Raw genomic sequence first — 19,986 nt, 5'->3', positions numbered from 1 at the left:
ATAAGACGACCCCCGACTTTTCAGAAGATTTTCAGGGGTTGAAAAGTCGTCTTATACGCCGGAAAATACGGTATGTCCTTTTTTCCCCCCCCGAATTAAGCTTTCTTTTGATGGTATTTGATTGCCTGTGCATTTTTTATTGTTTGTGCTAAAAAAAAAGACCGACAATTTTGAGAAAAAAAATAATATATTTGACTTTTTGCTATAAAAAATGTATGTACTTTCCCCCCCCCCCCGAATTAAGCTTTCTTTTGATGGTATTTGATTGCCTGTGCATTTTTTATTGTTTGTGCTAAAAAAAAAGACCGACAATTTTGAGAAAAAAAATAATATATTTGACTTTTTGCTATAAAACCTGTCCAGTGAAAAAATGTAGAAAATCAAATTTTGTCCTAAATTTAGGCCAAAATATATTCTGCTCCATGTCTTTTGCTAAACAAAATTCCCAATATGTGTAAATTAATTGGTTTACGTGAAAGTTATATCGTTTACAAATGGCGGTATACATACTGGGATTTTTTTTTTCCATTTTTACTAGTAATGGCAGCAATCAGTAACTCATAGCGGGACTGCTGTGGACATTCTGACACTGGGTGGAACTGACTTGGTCTCACTGGCATCCCCAGTGACACCAATACAGTGATCAGTGCTAAAAAAAAAAAAAAAAAGCACTGACACTGTACTAATGGCACTGGGCAGGAAGGGGTTAACATGAGGGGCGATCAAAGGGTTAACTGTGTGTTGGGAGTGTTTTACTAGGGGGCGGAGTCAGTGTGCTTCACTGTAAGCACACTGCTTCGGATGGCAGTTCTCCTCCTCGTCAGAGATCCTCGGATATCGCCAGGCGCCGGCGAGTAATCGACAGCCACGGCCGTGAACGGTGGCACAGGTAGGGTGCACGCACGCCCCTAACCGGAAATGCAAGATCACGTATATATACGTGATTTTGTGCACCCGTGCCGCCCTGTAGCAGTATTTCTGCTATAGGGTGGTCGGTAAGCGGTTATAAAAGCTCTATTTATTAAAAAAAATATATAAACGCAATTTGGGTACAGCGTTGCATGACCACACAATTGCCAGTTGAAGTAGCGCAGTGCTAAATTGCACAAAATAGCCAGGTCACAAAGTTGGTAAACCCTTTCGGAGCTGAAGTGGTTAATGCTGATGCGGCCGGTTATGTAATTGAGTTTTTTTGTCATCTCTGCACTGTTTGGAGAAAAGTGTATGACTCCCCTCCCCCCCTCCTCCCTATTGACGGAATACAGGTATCTCCAGTGAAGGGTCCCAGTAATACTCTATCATACAAAGACATTGGAGACAATCATATTCTTCCAAATTTTTTGTAACATTTTGGTGAAGACCCTTTTCTGTTCCCCCCATGACTGTCCCCTGTGTACAAAGCCAGCTTCACAAAGACATGGATGACCAGTTTGATGTGGAGGAACTGGAGTGTCCTGCACAGAGCCCTGACCTCAACCCTACTGAACACCTTTGGGATGAATTGAAAGGTCGATGGCGAGCCAGGTCTTTCTTTCTGGAGCTCATTGTGAGGCCCAATGTGTGAGCCAGATCTTCTCATCCATCACCGATACCTGACCTCACAAATGGGACAAATTCCCACAGACCCTCCAGAGAGATGGTCAGGTGTCCACAAGCCGTATAGTGAGCATGCGTCCAGTGAGCATGCATTGCAGTGTAAGTCAGTAGATTTAATGAAGGAAATTCTGTCTTCACTTCACATTCACCAGGGATGTTCAAATTGTATTGTCGGAACTGCTCTAAATTTATAGGGAGATGATCAAATGAGCAACTCTTCTCCACCAATTTGGAATAGATAAGGAAAACATGAAATGGGGGGAGGTGTTGGTCAAAGAGACCCAGGCCAAAGTCATAAAAGATGATCAATTCTCTGATCACAAAAGAGCAAAAGGAGGTGAGAATCAACCACCAAAAAAAGACCAAAAGATAGAGACTAATTGTTGTCCTGCGAGAGCTGGCCTTCTTCCCTGAACACCAGGTCTCCGCCTCCTCTTTTCTGACTCCTACAGCAGACCCATTAGCTGGTATGGCGGAAGAGAACGATCGGCACGATGAGGTCTCCATTTGCCTCTCTGAGGAAAGTTCACAAGGTATGAGGTGCAAATACCCAACTCATGTCTGTACCTGCCGGGCACTTCCTCAGGTTCCATGTTATGGGGTGTCACTGCACAGCCAGATGTAAACTAACATAGTAATGTGCCAGGCCTGTGCTTATCAACTAAATTGTAACATTGCTGTAGTCTTATCAGTCTTTTGTAACATGGCAGGAGTGTGTCACTTCTTTAGACAAAGGTAGCAGTCCCCAGCTGTCTCCTGTAACTTGGCAGCAGGCTGTCAGTTAGATGACAGCAGTCTCTAGCTGTCCTTCGTAATATGGTGGCAGTCTCTAACAGTCTCTAATTGTGGTGGCAGTCTTTATCAGTATCTTATATCATGGCGGAAGTTTCTAAAGCCTGCCATAGACTTTTTCGAATGTCGGCCAGTTCATCAGTGACTGGGCGAGATTCAAATCATGTATTGGCAGGCTGAATATATCCAAGTTGATCGATCGCTCAACTTGGGTACAACCTGCCTGTCAGATTTTGCATGTGATTATTGCTAACAGCTGTTATAGCCGCTTGCAGTAATCACTGTGTTCTCATGGCGAGGACTGCTCCCCCTCCCCCCACGAGGAGAGCACAATGGCTTCAGAAGAGGGTTCCTCCTATCAGCCTATCAGAAAAATTGCTCAATTCACTCATCAACACAGTCAGCTGTGTTGATGAGTGAATTGAGCGATTTTTCTTTTCTGCAACCACCAAATGCTCCATCTATGGCCGATTTAACAGTCTCTTGTATCATGGAGGCAGTCTATTAACAGTTTTTTATTTTTTAATTTTCCTAAGAATTTTGACACAAAATGGCAATTTCAAAAAACTTGCCATGCCTCTTGAATACCTTGCACTGTCTACTTTCCAAAAAGGGGTCATTTGTATTTGTACTGTCCTGGCATTTTCGGGCCTCAAGAAATGAGATTGGCCATCAGCACATCAGAATTGATCGATTTTTAGATATATACTGTAGTTTGTGGACTCTATAACTTTCCTACAGACTAAATAATAAACACTGATTTGGGTTATATTTACTAAAGAAATGCAGCAGAAAACATTTTGGCCTAAATCTATGAAGAAAGGTTATTGTTTGCAAAATTTTATAACAGAAACAAAGAAAAAATCCTTTTTTTCTTCACAATTTTTGTTCTATTTTTTGTTTATTCAGAAAAAAATATAAACACACAGTGGTGATCAAACACCACCAAAAAAGCTCTATTTGTGTGAACACAGTGATAAAAATGTCATTTGGGTACAGTGTTGCCTGACCGCGCAATTGTCATTCAAAATGTGACAGAGCTGAAAGCTGCCACCATTTGGACCGTCTCTGGCTTTTCCAGCATGGCTTTAGAAATCCAGGTCTTAAGGATAAAGGATAGAGGGATGTTTTATTTGGAGTTTCCTACCTGCTAAAGCAGTAAATTGTCTCCTTGTACCTGGAAATGTTATCTGAACCCGATGAGAGCACAGTTCACCCTACATGAGCTGATTTCCGCATTATCCATCCTTTGTCAGATGCCTTTTCTTTGCATTCTCTTGTAAAAACTTTTATTCAAGGTGGTTCTGTATCAGGCCCCCTTTGCAGCACCCTGAGCTTCCTTGGGACCTTCATTTGTTTTTTTGTGTCCTTCTGAACCCAACAGGGATATCCTCTTAGAGATTCTTGCCAGCAAAGTAGCCTTTTCGTCAGAACATTCAGAAGTGTTCTGAATTGGCAGCTCTTTCCTGTAAAGAGCCTTTCCTCATCCTTCATAGTGACAAGGTTGTGTTACACCCCAGACCATCTTTTCTTCCAAAGTTGGATTTGGCATTTAATCTGAATGAGGACGTTGCTCTGCCTTCCTTGTGCCCGCCTGTCAACCATCCAAAGGTGAGGACATTGCTCTACCATTCTTGTGCCCGGCTCCCAACCATCCAGATGTGAGGACATTGCTCTGCCATTCTTGTTCCCGGCTCCCAACCTTCCAAATGTGAGGACATTGCTCTGCCATTCTTGTGCCCGCCTTTCAACCATCCAAAGGTGAGGACATTGCTCTGCCATTCTTGTGCCCGCCTTTCAACCATCCAAAGGTGAGGACATTGCTCTGCCATTCTTGTGCCCGCCTTTCAACCATCCAAAGGTGAGGACATTGCTCTGCCATTCTTGTGCCCGGCTCCCAAACATCCAGATGTGAGGACATTGCTCTGCCATTCTTGTTCCCGGCTCCCAAACATCCAGATGTGAGGACATTGCTCTGCCATTCTTGTTCCCGGCTCCCAACCATCCAAATGTGACGACATTGCTCTGCCATTCTTGTTCCCGGCTCCCAACCATCCAAAGGTGAGGACGTTGCTCTGCCATTCTTGTTCCCGGCTCCCAACCATCCAAAGATGAGGACATTGCCCTGCCATCTTTGTGCTCGGCTCCCAAACATCCAAAAAGTGACGACATTGCTCGATTTCCCGTTTGCCCTTTCTGTGGGTCCTCACAAAGGGCACCCCTCTTCAAAACCCACCATTGTACAGTGAATACAGGGTTTGAATACGAGAGCTTATGTTCAAAAACATCCCTTCCTCTTCCCTTTTATGTTCCCACTGCACTGGATCTGTTTATCCCTGGCCTTTAGGCACCAAACCTCTTTCACCCAACTCTGTATGGCCACCACCTGGTCTTCTGCCCCCGGCCTTCTCTTCATACTTTTACAAAGTTTTACCGGCTGGATGTCCAATCTTCAGCAGATGCATCTTTCGGCCACAAGGTTGTTGCAGTGACACACAGAAACTGGGGGGTATAACCCTGTTATTTCTTGGGCCAGTTCTGTTTGCCTAGTTGTTGCCCACTCTGGAATTCATTGCTTGGGGATGTCCCATGGTGTATGAATAGGATGCCATTATCCTGTACTGTGTGATTTAGAATCAGAGGAATTTGGACTGATCTTAGGCTGAGTTCACACAGAACGGACAGATGTCGGAGAGTTTCATCTCATCAGTTTACCTCTCCATCAGCTGCGCATTCCGACTGTTACAGGGGTGGTGTGATGCGCTATTCAGTACATCATACAGCTCCTTTTTTTTTGTAGAAACTTTATTTGAAGTGCACAAAAATGATGTTTCACTCATGCCACTGTACAGCAGTGTGGTGTGCTGGGTTGCTGTACACTGCCATGCAGTCCTGTATGATACCCTGCGATAAAATACAGCATGTCTCAGCTCTAAACTGCATTGCAGTGTGATAACCCATGGTATATGGATAAGTTTCCTGTGTCTTGTACCATACTATGGACATTGCAGGTAAGTCAAAATTCCTCAGATTGTAGCCATTGACATCAATATTGGGGGTTATTATTTGAGTTATTCACAGGAATTCTGGGGTTTTATTACTGAAACCAATATTGGGAGTTATTATTGGAGTCATTTGCAGGAGTTTTGGGGTTTTATTACTGACACTGACACCAATATTGGGGGTCGGTATTGCAGCAAGTGATCACTAATGCATGGACAATTTTTTTGGCCCCACTAATACCAATGCTGGGGGTTATGGCCATTCTTGGGGAGTTTACTGGGAAAGAAACATAGAAGACTGACGGCAAAAAAACACCAAGTGGTCCATGGAGTCTGCTCCAAAGTGAGATAGTGATTGCACACATACAGTTGTGTTCAAAATAATAGCAGTGTGTTCAAAAATGTAAATAAAGCTCAAAATCCTTCCAATAGCTTTTATTTCCAAACACACATATGCATTGGGAACACTACACAATCTATTCCAAATCAAAATATGAAGAAAAATATATCAAATTTGTGTTGTTCCTCTAAAAAAATTGAAGAAAAGTGAATATTAGACTGTTCAAAAAAATAGCAGTGTTTGTATTCTTTACAAACTCAAACATTCACTATATAAACCGAAAAATGTTTGAAGATTTTGCTTTCCTTTGAATCACTTAATTAATATTTAGTTGTATAAGCACTGTTTCTGAGAACTGCTGTACATCTGTGTTGCATGGAGTCAACCAACTTTTGGCACCTGTGAACAGGTATTCCAGCCCAGGATGATTGGACTACATTCCACAGTTCTTCTCTATTTCTTGGTTTTGCCTGAGAAACTGCATTTTTGATGTCACCCCACAAGTTTTCTATTGGATTAAGATCTGGGGATTGGGCTGGCCACTCCATAACGTCAATCTTGTTGGTCTGGAACCAAGATGTTGCACATATACTGGTGTGTTTGGGGTCGTTGTCTTGTTGGAACACCCATGTCATAGGCATTTCCTCTTCAGCATAAGGCAGCATGACCTCTTCAAGTATTCTGATGGATTCAAACTGATCCATGATCCCTGGTATGCGATAAATACGCAGAACACCGTAGTATGAGAAACATCCCCATATCATGATGCTTGCTCAACCATGCTTCACTGTCATCACAGTTTACTGTGGCTTGAATTCAGTGTTTGGGGGTCGTCTGACAAACTGTCTCCAGCCACTAGACCCAAAAAGAACAATCTTACTTTCATCAGTTCACAAAATGTTGCGCCATTTCTCTTTAGGCCAGTCAGTATGCTCTTTGGCAAATTGTAACCTCTTCAGCACATGTCTTTTTTTCAACAGTGGGACTTTGCGGGGGCTTCTTGCAGATAGCTTGGCTTCACATAGGCGTCTTCTAATTGTAACAGTACTCACAGGTAACTTTACACCTTCTTTGATCTTCCTGGAGCTGATTGTTGGCTGAGTCCACGCCATTTTGGCTATTCTTCTATCCATTCGAATGGTAGTTTTTCGCTTTCTTCCACGTCTTTCAGCTTTCGGTTGCCATTTCAAAGCATTTGCGATCATTTTAGCTGAGCAGCCCATCATTTTCTGCACTTCTTTATATGTTTTCCCCTCTCGAATCAACTTTTTAATCAAGGTACGCTGTTCTTCTGAACAATGTCTGGAACGACCCATTTTCCTCAGAATTTCAGAGAGAAATGCACTGTAACCAGCATGTACAACATTTGCTGCCTTCCTTCCTTAAATAAGGGCAATAATTGCCACCTGTTTTTCAAAGAATGAAAGACCTCACTAATAGAACTCCACACTGCTATTATTGTGAACATGCCCCTTTCAATTAGTGATTCAATTACACAGAATCAGCAGCATGCATGTCATGACTGTTGGGTCTGTTGGATTTCTATTACTCTACTACACCTGCTAGTAAATTATTTGCCATGTAGAAATATCGTTTCTACCAAAAACAGTAATTGATCAGGTTAGTGATGTCTGACTGCTATTATTTTGAACACAACTGTATATTGTTAAGGTGTCAGGAAAGAGAACTTCTAGGACTGTCACATGAAGCACAGAGAGATAGGTCTCCTCCTGGATGGTTTTATTCTTCATCCTCCCCTCGTCCTGGTAAAAGAGACAAGCAAGATATCACCCCAGGTGGGACTCGAACCCACAATTTCTGGCTTAGGAGGCCAGTGCCTTATCCATTAGGCCACCGGAGCTTTGGTATCCAGCTATATCTCTCTCTTTCTATCTATGATCTTTAATTTTATCTATAATCTATTAATTTTTAAATTTGCCTTTCTATCTATCTATCTATCTATCTATCTATCTATCTATCTATCTATCTATCTGTCTGTCTGTCTGTCTGTCTATCTGTGTCTGTCTATCTGTGTCTGTCTGTCTGTGTCTGTCTGTCTGTGTCTGTCTGTCTGTGTCTGTCTATCTGTGTCTGTCTATCTGTGTATCTGTCTGTCTGTCTATCTATCTATTTGAACATAGTGGAAGTCCATGGGGGGCGCAGGTGAGGTCAGAACGGAGACGGGGCTTAACCCTGTGCATAATGCACTCCTGAACCCTGTGCATAATGCACTCCTGAACCCTGCGCCCTGTGCATAATGCACTCCTGAACCCTTACACTATGTGGGTTGCACATTCCTGAACCCTGTGCATAATGCACTCCTGAACCCTGCGCCCTGTGCATAATGCACTCCTCTTTCTATTGGAGATAAGTCAGTCTTATCCTCTGACTCCTCAGAGGTGCTGCCTTATCAGACTCCTAAACTCTCTGATGATTCAGAGGAAGGCAAAACCCCCCCTTGGTCAGATGGTCTCCAAAGGGAAAAAAAATTCCTTCCTGACCCCCTAAGGCGATCGGTTCATCCCTGAGTCATCAGGCTAGGCTGGGCCTTGACGCCGAGCGGTTGCATATTTGAGTACCATTTGTAAACAAACATGCTGAGAGCATGCACCCTGCGTGCTCCCAGCGCATGAGTCGGATCTCTCCTTGCGATTGGGACCTTTCTGATCATGTGACTGTCGTGACAGCCAATCATGGCAGTCACACGAACCTAAACCCCACCCGCCTCGGAGCGTCAGAAACCCCTTAAAGGGCCGCGAGGCGCCGGCGTGAAGGGGTTAGTGTGCGATGGATACTAGCAGATTTCGCCATTTTCTTGCTGGTGAAGATTTTTTTTTTGTTATGACTTAACGCGTTAATATATTTTTTGACTTTCGATGCAGATTCATGGCCCCCTGATTTTGTTGGTGGAGAGATGCCCTTAGCTCCTTCTTTAGCGTTTCACTGATGTAGGAATAGTCTTTGAATACATGCTTTCCCTTTTTTGGAATCTCTCTGTCTTTATGGGCCATAAATTCCTCCATCTTCATAGTAAATTCTTCCGGTTGATTCAGAGTCTGGAAAGAGAACAAAGAACATTCATCAATAATTCTGACTAATACAGAAATTGGGGACAAAGCTTGGTGACCCCCAACCCTCGATGTGCAGCAACGTATCCCAAGAGGGATCATTCATCCCCAGCTCCCTCTAGCGATCTGAAGAAGCATTACACTGCATTAACACCCCCTTGATGTATATCTAATGCCAAGAATAAAAATGTCATTTATTCCAAGTAATTCTTAGATATGGAGGCTGCATTCATTTTCTTTCTCATTTTCAGCTTTCTCAGCTTGTCTGTGAACTACAAAGCAATCTCCTCTATGTAATGGAGATAAGGAGAGGTGAAGGTGTTTGTAGTTCTAATCAGGCTAGGATGACAACACTTCTTCTCCGTTGGTACAGTAAGTCAGCATTGTCACCCCAGGACAGGAAGTGTGTTATTGGTATGATCACCAAGTAAAATTAAGCAGGTCTAAGCTGTGCGCCTGACACCTATGCAGTGCTAAAGACCAATAATAATCAGAATTCATTCAGACGAGTCCCCAGGTCATGTGACAAAATGTGAGAATTCTGTACAAAAATAAACCTTATATATTGCTAAAAATCTCCCCTCCCCCCAACATACATGGACCCCTCCGTTATTCGTATACTTACTGGTTTTGGAGTAAATGCTGGGGGTGACTTTCCTTGTTCCACTGCAGTCCAGTCAATCGTTTTGAAGAATGGGTGCTGTCTGATGTCCCGTACCAGGATTGCCCGCGTGTGCTGGTCTCGACATAAGAGCTGTAAAGAAGAAAGAAATATGATAAGAAACACTGGAGAACAATAACAATATGTGACCCACAGAACTCCCCATTGTAATATTGGATTCTAACAGTGACATATTTCAGCTTCCTTGATTTTGCTTGTAAACCCGCCACTATGTCCTGATTGGATTATTTGTGTCATGTTCGCTTATTAGAGGTTGTAAAGTGGTTGTAAACTCTGTTTTTTAATTTTACCTAAAGGTGAGCTTATAATAAAGATTACCTGTAGGTAAAATGAATATCTCCTAAACGTGCACTGTTTAGGAGATATTCTCTCTTCTTTTATACCCGTGCCGTTCTTCAGAGCTGTGTGCTGTGGCCCGGGACTCCCGTGTGCATGTGCGGAAGTGACGTCATCACGACCCAGCCTGTCAGAAGGCCGGAGCTCACGAACCCGTAAGGAAGACGGGTGAATATGGAAGCCTCTACAGGGGTGACAGAGCGCCGCTGGAGGGCTTCGTTTTAATGTAAGTTTTACATAATGTGCTAGTGTACAATGCATGGCAGCACATTAGGACATTACCTTGCAGGGGAATTATTTGTTTGTTTTGTTTTGTCTGCGGTTTATTACCGCTTTAAGGGTATTTTTTTTTATAATATAACACAATAGAGTGCACAATGAATTGTTATGAAGAATGTATAAAAATGATCTTTCTATTCATTCTACAACTGCCAGGATTATTTCTTCCACCGATGGCAGCCCCAGGGGAGTTCTATATGCTGTCTGTATAAGAATTGTCTCCAGAAATTGAAGGGCCCATTCACACAGCAACAGAAAGTTGTAGCACACCAAAGCACAGCTGTTCAGTGTCCAGCAGCCATCCATTCTGGCTGCAGTGAACTGGCAGTAGTGGGCGGTGTGGTGCACATTTCATCACATCACACAGCTGCCTTTTTTTTGTTTGAACTTTATTTGAAGTGTGCAGAGTGTACAAAGTTGACACTTCATTCGTGTGACTGTACAGCAGCGTGGTGTGCTGCACAGCTGTATATTGACATGCGATCCAGCTTGGAATGCTGCAGTAAAATTCAGCATGTCTGCATTTTATTGCTGGTAACTGCAGCACAGCTCCAAGTGGAGTGGTGACTGGCGTTCTTCCCATGCAATCATGTTTCCTGAACTTATAACTAGGTCTATAGAAAGGGTTTTGTCTGTTAAATGAAGGTAAAGCTGTATATACTCACGTTATGTATGAGATCATGGAGGTGAACATCCATTTCAGCTGCATAATGAGGGTTCATAATGGTGATTTTCTTCAACAAGTCCTCTTTGTGTATTTCATCGTCGAATGGCCGCACACCCAACGCCATCTCATATACTATCACTCCCAAGGAGTAATAGTCTGCTGTGATGGTGTATGGCAAATCTCCATCAACCTGTAGAAACATAAGGGGAGAAAAAAAGGATGAGAATATTCCTAGGCCAGGCAGAGGACAGAGGAGACTCCATGCTGACATATGTGATGTATGAAGACTCCAGGAATCTTAAAATTGTGCTCAAAATTCATCAAAGGTGGAGCTTTTGAGTATTGGAGGTGGGGCTTAAAACGGTATTAAACCCAAAAGCAAACATTTATTATACTGCAGCTTACACATTTTTACATGTGATGGCTGCATTATTTTTTTTTTATGCTTTCTTTTCTTTATTTTCACCTGCTAAGTCTGTTTAAAAAAGAAAAAACAAGCTGTTCTTCAGATGTAGCAGTTCGAGAGTTGTTACAAACCATTTCCCACTGATAGGGGTGCTTACAATCAGGGCTGCTGTTAGAAACCACGGGGCCCCATACAGCCAAACTGACAGACCCCCCCAGCAGAAAAAAAACAAAACAGTTTACTATGCTTCAGTTATGCATGAACACAGTGAGTGATCAGCACCAGTCACTCATTGTGTTCATTTAGGAAAGGAAGGGGCTGGTAAATGTGACATATTTACCAGACCCTTCCTCCACTCTCAATCCTGAAGAATCCTATTAAGTGCTTGCAGCTGCCAGTGGGTATCAGAGGAGGGAAGCTGGCAGCACTGCGGGGGTGGGGGCACAAAGGTTGGCCTGGACAGCAGGGGAAAAAGAATGTTGCACAAGTAGGGTGAAGCGTGCACCAGGAAGGGGGGGATTACTGGGACTGATCTCCTCTATGTCTTGCTCTGCAGCAGCTGAAAGCCAGTGGGAAGGAGAGTAGTAGAAGCCAGCTTTCAGCTGCTGCAGAGAGAGCCATTCAGGGGATCGGTTCCAGTAATAGCCCCCTGCCATGTCGATCACCCTCCCTGCCCACATCCGATTCACCCAGCTGCCTAGCCCCCCTGCTGGCCTGGGCCCTGTACAGGAGGACTGGTGGTACCCCTTATCCACGGCCCTGCTTACAATGTTCAGCTTTTATTTTTTTATGTATAAGCTTTGTCCCAAAAGGTACAAAACTGCTGTAACTGTAGTGTGAGCTGGAGTTTGGTTTCAGTTTATCTAAATTTGCTAGTCCATCTAACACTCCCGTCTCCCCAGACTGACAATGCTGCTGTACAATGGTGACCCCTGTGCTCGTTCATCCAGAGTAGAGGCGCTCTAATACAGGAGGTGTGTTACTGGCCTGATTACCAGGTGAAAACAGAAACTAATGCAGCCACCACATCTAATGATTGGTAAACTGCAATATATGAAATTTTTTGTTTGGGGTTTAATACCGCTTTATAGTTTACGTATAGTCAAAACCTTTTTCTCCCCAATGAGGCCACCAATAAAAACCTGAGAGAGGGTCTGACCTTTCTCCACTCTTTCCAAAAATGAAAAGAAGGTTTTGCCTAGAGGTACACTTTAATTGTGCATATTAAAGGAGACAGATAAAGGTGTAGGGACCCCAGTAGCTCAGTGTTCACAGGCGCTCACCATGTTAGGCCAGTTGCACATGGATGTAATCATTTACTGATCTCTATTCTCAGGATCTTGTTGACAGAAGGATCCTGAGTAAAATGTTCCTAACGTGCGTATACATGTGTAAATTCTCCTTCAATGCCAGTGTTGCAATATAAGCATGTATATGCATGTAAAGTCACAGCTGTGTGCATGATTCCATAGGCAACAATGCATCTATATTCAGATTTCTTTTTTTCCACCCCCATGTGCAAGAGGCCTTACAGTTAAGGAGTACAGCAGGTGAGCCATTCCTGAAGCTTTTATTCCATTTGTATGTGTGAATCGGGCGGACAGATCCATCCATCTACACCCGCCATCAATGTCCTCTACAAAGACGCTCCAACACTGTTGCAACTCTCAGAACTTCCCACCTTTTATTAGATATAGTTCTGGTCTGGACAGCCACTGAAAGCAACCGGGAGTCCAGTGGAGGAATTCTCCATCAAATGAAAGGGGAGCCCCCTGTATGTCTTCTCTATATCCCATAAAAAACATTACAGTAAAGTCTAATATCAGGAGAATATGAATCTTACCTCTGGAGCCATGTATGCTGCTGTACCTGCCCATCCACTGATTATAGTGGACTTGTTGACGTTCATCTTAGCCAAGCCAAAATCAGCAATTCTTATGTGTCCGGCATGGTCCAGGAGAATGTTATCAGGTTTGAGATCTCTGTGAAGAAAAGAAGTGAACATTTATCTCTTTATATCCCACATTTTATTAAAGAGAGAAAAGATACAAATATACATCTATACAAGGAAGAGTGAACATTGATGGGTGGACATTGGCTTCTTTTATATCCGTCTACAGGAAGTTCTCTGTTCCTAGGTTCCCAGCTCCGCCCACCTGCTATATTTATTATGAGGAGTTCTCACTCCTCTTTCTGGATTTTGTATAAATTCTACATTAAGCAGAATATGGCATGAGCAGGGAGACTACTACAGCAGATGGAATGAGACTTTACAGGAGGCAACACAACTGGGAACTCTGGTGGAATGTCTTCCTTATTCAATAAAAGATACCAGAAGCCAAGGAGTGATTGTTAGTCAGCTAATCCGATACATACCTGTGCATGACTTCACCAGCATGCAGGAATTGCATGCCACAAAGAATCTCAGCAGTTAGAAATCTGAAGGAGAAAGAAAAGTATGAATTAGCATTCAAAATCATTAAAGGCCAATAAAAAGGTAAAGATGATTCCCCCCTATAGTACATAGGGGTATGGATGGACGAGGCTCAGTTGGAGGGGCCTGGCTGTGTCACTGCCTGTGCTCTCTGGTCAGCCACCTCTGATTCCATCACAGCCCTGTCATTGAACTTACCTTATGGGTTGGTAGTCGAGTGGAGCTGAAGTCTTTATCAGGTCCCGAAGATCCCCTCCACTCAGGAATTCCATGGCGAGGAACACATGAGTCTGTATGAAAATAAGAGATAAAGGTTACATTAGAGACAAGTAAAATTTCACTTTGTGGAAGAATATACGAAGGCGCACACACACCGGCAGACAGTGCAATGTGGAATCTTCCTTCAGGAGATTGGGAAAAGCAAACAGAGAAAATACGAAGGCTGCCATGGCTGGACTATCCTGATCACAAAACTAGTTTTGTCTGTCTGTTAGGGTGATCCAGTCACTTCAGTACTTTGGTCACCATTCTGGAAGTCCCATGTAGATCCAGAAGCCTGCCTTCTCCAGTCCTTTTAGCTGCAGACTGGTTCTGGCTCAGTGACTTTAATTTTCGAGGCCCCAGGCAGCCAGGCAACTAGCAATTTCAAAAGTAGATCAGCAATGGCAGCCTCTTAGTAAATGGCTTCTTTAAAGAAAACCTCTACTCTGTACAGTTTACTTCACCAACCTCCAGCCTTGTAGTAGGCGCTCTAGAGTTCTGCTTTTACCTCTACTGCTTCCCCGACTACAGCCAGAGCCCTCAGAAAAACCTGGTGTGGGACACAAGTGGAGTTCCCCTCCGCCACTCACATTTCAGCACTCATTGGCTGAAGGACTAATTGATAGGCCACCTTAGATTGTACACCCCTTGAGGGTTAGGGACTAAAGTGAATGTACAATATATATATGTAAAGCGCTGCGTAAATTGACGGCGCTATATAAGTACCTGAAATAATAATATAGTCCGCAGGACCATCATCGGGGGAAGGGGGGAGGCTTATCCTTGTATAAGATTTTACTCCCAAAGAAGCAATTTCCAGAACATAAATTTTAGGGGGTCTGGGTCAGTAGGGGAGCACAGTACAAGAATAAGATGAAAAAGCTGGAAGATGAAAAGACTTACCTCTGTCTGGAACGATCCAAATAGATGAGTAATATACCGAGTGTTCCTGTGCTTTACCAGTATATCACGCTCTGTAGTACAATTAATGGGGTCACATTCAAGTAGCATTTTCTTTTTCATGATCTTCACGGCCATCTTCTGTTGAGAGGTGACATGGGAGGCCAACACCACCTTCCCAAAGGCCCCCTTTCCAAGTACTTTATGGAAAGTGAAACTTTTCAGTGATAGTCGGTGTGAGTCATCCTCCATGGCACTGCTGAGTGTGCTCGTCCAATTGCTGGACTTTGGAGTTTCTGAATATTGTTTTCTCTTGCTGTCATTTTTTTTTTCTAGAGAAATAAAAAAAAACAATTATTTTTAATTCCCGCTATTTATACATCATTTATTGAAGTTACATGGAAACTGTGGACATTTGAATGCATTTGATTTCACATCGGTAAGTGAATGTCATCAGTGTTCTGGAAATGATCTTGTGTCACCTGGTTCTCTGTATGGGAATTCTATACATGGACAATGTGGGGGTTCTGGGCCCTGGGAGTCCATTCTCAGTGCACGGCTTTCTGTGCCAGGACTAATGTAAGTTAAAGTTATTCATTGAGAATTAAGAATTCACCCCAAATAACCATGTATACACCAAATGATAGAAATCCTGTGCTGAGATCCTGGTGATAAAGACCATTGATTTGCTACATTACATACGCAGGCTGTGCGTCCTGCTTGGTATGCTTGTGATTTACGCTTTCTCTTTCTCAATGTAATCTCACCATTCTACCTGTCCTAATTAATAATTCCAATATTTTATATTGGTTTTATCTCAGCAGTTGTACTAGGGCTTTAGTAATGCTTTATAGACAGAAATATGTAGTGCCCTCACTAAAATGATATAATTGAACAAATAGAGAGGAGGCTACAGAGCAGGGGGATGAATCCTGTGGACAGCTGTGTTTATAGACCGTGGTTTCTCAACCTGTGGCCCTCAGAGCCCTTCGATGTGGCCCTCGACCTCAAACCAGGGAAGCGCATGCCTGGGGTCGACAACCCGTTGATCACGATCTGGGTCTTCTGACCCGCCATCCCAGAGCATCAGAATGCTTTGAGGCGGCTCTGGAACCTTTGCCTGGGACCTTTCTAACAGCCTGGGGAACGATGCCAGCAAAAGCTGGAAGAGGAAGAAAAGGTCAGTGTATTAAAAATCACATACACTGTTTGATTTTGCAATGGGCATATTAGTACCAATATGAGAATTAACAACTTTTAGGCTGCTTTCACACTGATCCATGGGTGCAGTACAGTGCACCTGGGACTTCCCTATGGGATAGCTGCATTGGGCCATAGACTTCCATTACATCCTGCGGGTTTGGTGTGCTTTCTGAAAGTGCAGCAAAACTCCTGAATGCCCCGCAGCTGCCAGACATAATAGAAGTGTATGGCAAAGCTCAGCTAATCCACAGGAAAGCAGCACCGCATCAGTGTGAAAGCAGCCTTATAAGGGGCTCTAGACAGTAAGATAAGTTTACATTTGTTGGTTGGGGGCAGTAAAACCCCATAGTTGACATGTTTTTACCACCCCCACCCACCCAACCATTGGTATAGCATTAGGGGTGACAATGGCGACCTCGCCCCATGCTTCAGGGGGCCCGTGCAGTCTCCCATCACGTTCTGTTTTACACTTGGACAGGAGAGGCTGCGGGGGCGGCATATACAGCAACTGATCCTCTCTATATTTTCTCCTGCAACCGCTGAAAGCCGGCTTCTCCTCCTTTCCCTCCTAGCTGCATTCAGTGGCCGTAGGAGGAAAATTGTTCATTATGCTATGCAAAATAAATTATTCAAAATTATGAACCATTTACTTTCATCGTGGCCCACGACCGGTTACCAAATCACGTAATACGCCCTCGCTTTTCAAAAGTTTGAGTACCCCTGTTCTAGACTCTCTATGATAAAATAAAGGGAATATTCTTCTGCTGCTGCAGCCTCCATACAGAGCCCAGAGCATCTGTCCACATGACTGCTCCCTGACAATGGTGAGAATGGCAGAGATGGGGGCAGCAGCCTGCCATGTGCAATCCTTTAGTGTACAGGTGGGCTGCCTGTCAGGTCTGTGTGTCTCCTTCATACCTCATACCTGTCATCTCGCTCCTCATACCTGTCATCTCACTCCTCATACCTGTCACCTCACTCCTCATACCTGTCACCTCACTCCTCATACGTGTCACCTCACTCTTTCTCCCATTCTCATATGAAAGGGAAGGTGGGTACACGAGCAAGCACCACATCCTATGAATCAACAATGAATATAAACGCACCTGTTAGAACACAGATGTGAACGTGACCCATAGGGAATCATGTTAAATGGAGTGTAGTGCGTTTCTGCTACTCTGAAAGCACACTGCAAAATGCACAGGTGTGAGCCTTGCCTTAGGCTAGACTAAACCTTTTGTTTTTCTATAATTATGCTATGTGGCTACTGATTGGATTGTGTGCTAATATAGGTTTTGTAATGTTTGCATTTTGTGGTTTGGTTCAATTATCCTCCAGCTGGAATAGATTCCGCCTTTAGGTGGGAGGTTATAAATAATGAAGCCAACCCATTGTCCAGCTTGCTATGAGTAAGGCCATTTGTGGCTGAAACATGTCAGCATTGTGGCACCTGTGACTTTTACCTGGGTGTCTAATAAGGAAGATTTACAAGCCCAAGGATGAGTGCCAGCATTTACTTTTTTTCTAATTCTTTCTTTAAGGTATGCAGCAAAATGTAGTAGTATGACATGACAGACGATGCTTAATGATATTCCTGAACAGTAAAATGTGAATCATGAAGAAAGATAAAGGACGTCAATAAAGTCGTAGACTAGATTCCAGCACAATAACGCGCAGTGTTTATAGGCTGAGGGCCGTAGCCTCCACCGCAAACATGTCCTGCATTGTGGAGGGAGACATGTATAGGGGAACATAGCCGATGCTTACATACCAAGAAGATGGCACAAACTGGCAGGTACAGAGCCACTAGGAGGTGGGGAGTGAAACACAGACCTCAGAAGGTGAAAGTCACCTTGCCCCGCCCTCCAAGCAGCAGTACCTAACGGTCGAAGCATACCGGATAGCATTTTCTGGATGATGGAGGCAAAATAGAAACCCCGAGTGTCTAGGAAAGGGGAAAAAAGGAGAGAAAAGAGGAAGGTTGGGGAGTTTCAGGTGTTCAGATTTCAGTTGTTTTCAGATTTCCCCTCTATTTCTGCCCTGGTGGATCTTTCATCACTTTCCATCCTGGTGACATTGGTGATCAGGACACATGGAGAGGGTGAGTCTCCCTAATGGGGACCTTACAGGGGTTGTAACACTTCCCTACTCTATGCAGTGACCCCTCTAGGTTTATATAGCAGTGACCCCAGTGTATATAGTATATATATGTGGGTGACATATATTGTCCTACAGTGCTTTCATTATATTTCTGTATTACAATTACTTACTATTACTGTCTTTCCTGGTGTTTTGTTGAGTGAGCAGCAGTCCGTGTGGAGCTGCCCTAAGCCCCCCACCTAATTGCCCACACACACTCTTTTGTGGGGCAATAATTTGGGGCTGTGCGGCTGGTTGGCGGTCCTGTGTTGGTTTCTCTTGGTTGGTGTTCAGAGAACCAACATTCTTATTTTTCTTGAATTGGTTCTTCGTTGTCCTATGCCCACCCATTTCTGGGTCCTTAACCTGGGGCTGTGCGGCTGTGTCCTGTGCTGGTTCCTTCTGGATTCTGTTCTGAAAATGATCTCTGGAGTGTTTATTGCGAGGCATCATTGAATGATGAGCAATGCTGAAGATAAAGTGCAATCGCTTCCTACTCCTTCAGAGGTCAGTCACGATCTGAGCTGCATCTGCTGAGCGCTGCCTATCCTGAGGTTCCCTCACTGATTGGTCACATGACTGGTTGCCGTGACAACCGGAAACTGTTAACCCTGTAGCTGCCGGATTTCAAATCTGCTGGCAGCCATTTTGTTTCCTGGCTGCTGCTGAAATAATAGGTGACGTGTCTGTTTGAAAATTTGAATTTCTTGGCTGCTACTGAAAAATAACTGACTTTTTTTTTTTATTTGAATTTCTTGGCATCTACTGAAAAATAACTGACTTTTTTTTTACATTTAATTTCTTGGCTGCTACTGAAAAATAAATTACTTTTTTTATAATAAAAAAATTGAATTTCTTGGCTCCTGCTTAAAAAGTCAGTTTATTGTGGGGGTGTGAGACTGAATTTACAAAGACATATCAGTCATTGGAAGGGGGAGGGGGGGTCACCTATTTCTGGTCATATAGTATATGTACTGTACCAGCCTGTAATACTCCTCCATTAGCAGACCATTCCTCACTATACATGGCTCTAATAGTTGGACTGACAATCACTCCACCATACAATGAATGGGATATGATTGTATACAGACAGAAGGAGCTCTCTTATGGTGGGATGTCAGAGGCACTGGGAGATAATTTTTACTATATAAAGGGAAAAAGTCTAAACAAAAAACAACCCTCATCCTTTACTTTCTGTTATAAAACATCAAATTAAAATGCGGGGCAATATGGACACCCCATCAATTAATCCTTTTTGGAAAATGGGCACTCCTGGGTACAGAATAGGCGTTATTAATGAGGCAACTGACCTCCAATGCAGGGGAAGATTTTGTTGCCAGTGACACCAATGTTGGGGCCTGTTATTGTGGTAACTGATCACCCTACTGGGGCTTTTATTGCACCCACTGACACCAATGTTGAGGGTTACAATTGCTGGCAATAACACCAATATTAAGGATTATCATTGTGGTCACTGACACTAATGTTGGACTTTATTATTGCTGTCATTGACTCCAATGCTTGGGCTTATTGTTGTGGTGACTGATCAGCCATACTGGGGCTGTCATTGCAGTCACTGACACCAGTACTGGGGGTTTAATATTGCTATCAATGACTCCAGTGCTGCTGTTTATTGTTGAGGTCACTGACCCCAATACTGGTGGTTTCTATCGTCACTGACACTAATGCGGGGCTTTCTTATTGCTGCCAGTGACACCAATGCTGCAGGAATTACTGTCATTAAAACCATTGCAGAGGGTTATTCTTGCAGTTACTGACCCCATTGTTGGGGGCTATTCTTGCTTTCATTGACACCAATGTTGGGGGCTATTCTTTCTGCAACTGACATCAATGTTGGGGTCTATTCTTGTAGTCACCGAC

General features: G+C 43.5%; 1 long non-coding RNA gene, 1 other non-coding gene and 1 pseudogene across 2 annotated transcripts in view; 1 reads left to right on the top strand and 2 right to left on the bottom strand.

Moving 5' to 3' along the window:
* LOC149432903 (uncharacterized) overlaps positions 1-19,986 on the top strand; it is a 122,858-nt gene that overhangs the window by 15,457 nt on the left and 87,415 nt on the right. The window lies entirely within an intron of this gene.
* On the bottom strand, positions 7,519-7,591 carry TRNAR-CCU (transfer RNA arginine (anticodon CCU)). Its single transcript has one exon. It is a non-coding gene; the product is annotated as a tRNA-Arg (tRNA).
* Positions 8,577-11,025, bottom strand: LOC149432905 (protein kinase C delta type-like; annotated as a pseudogene).

The sequence above is a fragment of the Staurois parvus genome, unplaced genomic scaffold (assembly GCF_062004578.1).
Source record: "Staurois parvus isolate SC_StPar_1 unplaced genomic scaffold, SC_StPar_1.0 ptg002058l, whole genome shotgun sequence".
Taxonomy (NCBI): domain Eukaryota; kingdom Metazoa; phylum Chordata; class Amphibia; order Anura; family Ranidae; genus Staurois; species Staurois parvus.
The sequence above is the reverse complement of the archived record's forward strand: the minus strand, read 5'-3'. Positions and strand labels throughout refer to the sequence as shown.